The sequence below is a fragment of the Macrotis lagotis genome, chromosome 1 (genome assembly GCF_037893015.1).
Source record: "Macrotis lagotis isolate mMagLag1 chromosome 1, bilby.v1.9.chrom.fasta, whole genome shotgun sequence".
Taxonomy (NCBI): domain Eukaryota; kingdom Metazoa; phylum Chordata; class Mammalia; order Peramelemorphia; family Peramelidae; genus Macrotis; species Macrotis lagotis.
In genome coordinates, this window is record NC_133658.1 from 676,456,941 (window position 1) to 676,462,276 (window position 5,336).

A 5,336-nucleotide genomic window follows, 5' to 3' on the forward strand; every position below is an offset into this window, starting at 1 on the left:
CTGCCATCTACTTGTAGTTTTGTAAAAAAAAAAAAAAAAAAAAAACCTTGTAGTTTTGTCAAAGAACCCTATTTCCAGAGCATTTGGCAGCTCCCTCATAGGGCATGCACCCATCTCTTGTCCTGGTCTACAGCTTTTTGGACATACAACAAACTAATAATAACACTTCAGTTTATCAATGAATAAACAAGGAAGTACTTTAATCCAATAAGAATTTAATAAAAACCTGCTCTATATTTTTCCTCCATTTTGGAGCCAGAAAGAGCTGCTGGAAACAGGACTTCTACAACAGCAAAATGTCTGGAAGGCTGTGGTCCAAGGCCATTTTTGCTGGCTACAAGAGAGGCCTATGAAACCAGAGAGAACACACAGCTCTTCTGAAAATTGAACCAGTCTATGCCCGGGATGAAACTGAATTCTATTTGGGCAAGAGATGTGCTTATGTATACAAAGCCAAAAGCAACAGAGTGACTCCTGGTGGGAAATCCAACATAACAAGAGTTATCTGGGGAAAAGTTACTCAAGCTCATGGAAATAGTGGAATGGTTCGAGCCAAATTCAGAAGTAATATTCCTGCTAAGGCCATTGGACACAGGATCCGAGTGATGCTCTATCCCTCAAGGATCTAGAATATGAAAACTGATTAAATAAAATTATACATTTTTTGCAAATGTAAAAAAACCTACTCTATATAAGTAAACTAACTGTGATTAGGAATATATAATGGGGACTAAACCTATAATTTTATTGGTATAAAGAATTCCCAAATGGGGATATTACTTCTACCATAACAAATCAACATTTTCTCTGCAACATAAAGCCTCAGAGGTTGTCTAGAACCCTAACAGAATAAGGGACTTGACCAAAATTATTAGCCAACATGTGTCAGAGACAACACTTAAGCTGAAAACTTTCTGGCTCCCAGGGCTTCTACTCTATTCATAATGACAAGCTTCCATTCATAGAAACAAAAATGAAATAAAGAATAGTTTCTGACCTCAAGGAACTTATATTTTTAAAGAGACTCCTATAATGCCTTTCTAAATGGCTAAGTTATGAGACTATCTTCTAAGAGGAACCATTCAGTTAATTAGGTCTTTCAAGCCTTCCTACAAGGGTAAAGGGAAACCTTTCTCATACTCATACTCAATAGCAAGGTTCAATTTCATGGTCTGGAGTCTGATTTGAAGGTGATAAATCAACATAGAGAGGAAAGAAAAGATTGCCTTTTTATTTTATGTTATTAAATTGCTACAGCAAAGAATTTAGAATAAGAAACAGTACTCACAAATCCAACATTGTTGCAATAGTTTAGAAATATCTAAGCTGAAATTCTGCCCACCTAAACATACTTCTCCTCAGTTAATAGAGAATGGCAGGCTATTATAGACCCACTGTATTATGTGGGAAGAGAAAAGTAGCATCCACAGTAAATTAAAAAAAACAAACAAACCACAAGTTCATGAACTTCTATCAATTTAAAAAGCACAAATGTCTGAGTAATACTCTTGAGTAAGTTTGAGAACCAGGCCTTCAGAATTATTGATCATGTCTGCTTTTACAAGGGAGGAGGGGTCTACATCAACAAAAGGCTCCAGTGCACCAAGTAAATGTGACTTCCCTCACAATGGCCACAGAGGTCTCCATAAGAGGAAGTATCTATGAAGGTTCTTAGCAAATAAGGAATGAAATTGAAGGTATGAGCAGACTTGCAGGATATTTTTCACTTACCAACATTGTCAAAAGCCCAAAGAAAGAATGCCAAGACCTTTGAAACGTCACACTACCCCTTGTGTATTATCTCTTACAACCTCAACATTCTTCTCAAAGACCACAGTGGTCTTCAGAATATGAAGTATCTAGCAAGATTCTTTGTTAATAAGAAATGAAGTTGAAGTCATAAGCAGACTAGCAGGATATCTTTCACTCACCAACACTGTCAGAAGTCCAGAGAAATAGTGCCAAGACCTTTGAAACATCACACCACCCCTGTGTATTATCTCTTACAACCTTGCCACCTTTATTGGCAGTCTCGTAACACCCCCTAGCCTCTTGTTAACTTTACCCTTTTTGCTCAGGGCAGATGCTCACCTGTTTTAAGATCTCAAAGGCAACTGCTACAATAAATAGCTTCCTGCAGAGCCATTGAAAAAGCAAGAATCCTTGTGCAAAAAAAAGTGTTCACAGCTTTTCATTTGAGTGCTGTATTGATCTGCCATATGGCAGGCAATGTGGCATTGAGTCTGCTTTTGCTTGTAACATACATACACAGGGAGAAGAGAAAGGAGAAAAGGAGGAACAGAATCATTTGAAATAAGAACTTTTGAAAATGTAATTGGATTTCTTCATGGTTTCACTTTTGTTTTTTGTTTTAAGAAAATGAGAACTTTCAAACACTGTCTAATAGTAAACAAGTTCTATAAGGAAACAATGTACAACAAAGAAGAAAGAGTTCTAGTCTTGGATATGGTTACTTTACTATCCCTGTCACCTATGAATTGTGTTTCCTTTAGTAAGACACTTAATTTCTATGTATTTCAAATTCCCGATCTGTCAAGTGGCGATGATTTACCTTACAATATATTCTCCAAGAGTGCCATATAAACTTAATTATAATCTTTGTAATTATTAAAGTGAGGACAAAATGAGATAAATTTTATGATAACATCTTGTGAACAAACTAGAAAGGAATGGAATAGAAATGAAAGATGTTGGTGATTGTGGTAGGTGTTTCAGTGAAGCATTAGATACAATAGGCATAGGGATTCTTTCAAGAATGAACAATAGAGGGGCAGCTATGTGACACAGTAGATAGAGCACCAGTCCTGGAGTCAGGAGAACCTGAGTTCAAATCAGCCTCAGACATTTAATAATTACCTAGCTGTGAGGGCTTGGGCAATTCACTTAACTCCACTGCCTTGCAAAAAACACAAAAAACAAAAACAAAAAAGGATCAGCAATAGAAAACCCTCAACACTACTCTTAATTTTATTGAATACAAACTACTTATAAATTCTATAATTCCAAGGTGTTGATTTATAACCCATACCTATGAGTGACCTAAAATCAATATGACATTACAAATGACAAATAAAATGGGTACAGTAATTATACTTTTAAAAGTCAAAAGTCTTTGATACAAGTCATTTTTCATTGAACTGAAAGCAAAACCAAAAGACAACAATAAAGGTTATAAACTATTTCACAAATGGAAATTATTATTTGAGACAGTGGCATAATGGCTAGCAAACATTTATATAGTACTTACTATGTGCCAAGCACTTTGCAATTATTATTTTATTTGTATCCTCACAACTTTATGGGGGGGTAGTGTTTTTATTTTCTCAATTTTACAGATGAGGAGTTTATTATTTAAAATTAATTTATCAAATTGTGATCTGTGATTGTGATCAAATTCTACTGTGCTATAAAAATGATGAGCTGATTGATTTTAGAAAAACATGGAAAGACTTGCATGAAATAATGAAAAACAAAATGAGCAAGACCAAAAGAATGTTTTATATAGTAACGTAATATTATTTGAAGTACAACTGTGAATGATTAAGTTGCTCTCAATATTATAAATACTCAAATCAACTACAAAAGGATCTTTGAAGGAAGATGCTGTCCACTCCAAAGAAAGAACTGATAAATGGAAATACATTGTTTGGTTTTACATATATACATATGTTTCCAATTATGGCCCTCTCTAGTGGTAGGTATTGAGGAAGGGAGGGAGGAAGACAATTCAGAACTTGAAATGAAACAAAAAAAACACATTTAAAAAAATAAATCAGTAATGAATTATTAAGTTATTATTTATTAACAGCAGACTTTACCTTTTAAAGCAATTAAGAAAATCACTAGGCATAAATTTAACAAAAATGAAGTTAGTTGAAATCTACCATACTTTGGCTAGATAAAATAAGCATGCTTTTCTTATTCTAGACTTCAGAGCTTCTCAAAGATATAGGTCCAGGGAGCTAAAAGAGACTTCTTTTATTATGTGATATTTAAAGCTCCTCTGCAATTCTCCCTTCAATACTTTATTACTATATGGAGTTATCAAGGATATGAAAGAGGTAGAAATAAGTATTTATATGGTGCCCATAATGTGTAGGCATTGAAATAAGTATTTTTATAATACATTTGATGCTCAAACAACCCTGTGTGGTGTGTGTTATCTATTTGTAGATGAGCAAAGTGAGGCAGAGGGTTAATTGACTTATCTAGGATCACACACCTTGAGTGCATAAATCTGGATTTAAACTCAGGTCTTCCTGATTCCAGGTTCAGTATTCTATCATTGTACCTATAATATACCTATAACATGACATGTTAAAAAATCACAGTATTTTGGATTTTTATGACTATAAGAACCACATTTTTAAAATCACAAAAATTGTTCATAATAATCATAATAATAAAATCACTAATCGATTTTTTTATCTGTGAATTCACATGCAGGAGGTGAGGGAAGGATAGAACTGAAATTTACCTTTTTATTTTCTTATTTTCTTTATATACTTATTTTCTACTTCTTTATGGTTTTCTAAGAAATTAATTGTAGTGAGGGGCAGCTCAAAGTCCAGGAAGTTTATTGCCAACCACAGACACATTGTTTAATTAAATTTAATTTTATTTCAAAAATCAAACTTCTCTCCTTCCCTCTTTCTTTCTCCTGACCTACATCAAGAAAGTAAGAAATTCAAAAAACTTGTTACCAACATATATAACCAAGCAAAACATATTTTCATATTGTTCATATTCTAAAAAAATTTTTTTTCTCATTTTGCATTGAGTCCTTCCCCTCTCTATCAGGAAGTGCCAAATATGTTTCATCATTAGTCCTCTGAAATCTTGATTGGTCATTATACCATGAGTTAAGCAAATAGTATTCTATCAAATTTACCTACCATAACATGTCCATCTATTCCTCAATTTGAAAACACCCTCTCAGATTCCTGTCCTTTGCCATCCAAAAAAATGAGTTTTAAATATTTTTGTATCTCTTTAGACTGTTTTATTTAGAATTAATCCCTCCCTTAATCTACCCTCTGTCTAATTCCTACTTTGTTCTCCCCTTTACATCCAGTTTCCCTGTTGAATGAAAAGTATTTCTGTACACAACTATGTATGTATGTATATATATATATACATATATACTCTCATCTGAATTGATCAAATACACACACACACACACACACACACACACTGTGTAGTGTGTGTGTGTGTGTATTTGATCAATTCAGATGAGAGTGAGGTACAAATGTTGGCCACTGTCCCCACTTCTTTCTCCTTGTTCATATAAAATTATACTTGTGTACACTAATTAT

The 5,336-nt window shown here is 33.7% G+C and overlaps 1 pseudogene; it reads left to right on the top strand.

Moving 5' to 3' along the window:
- Positions 1-271: 271 nt before the first annotated feature.
- Positions 272-681, top strand: LOC141522937 (large ribosomal subunit protein eL33 pseudogene; annotated as a pseudogene).
- The last annotated feature ends 4,655 nt before the right edge of the window (positions 682-5,336 follow it).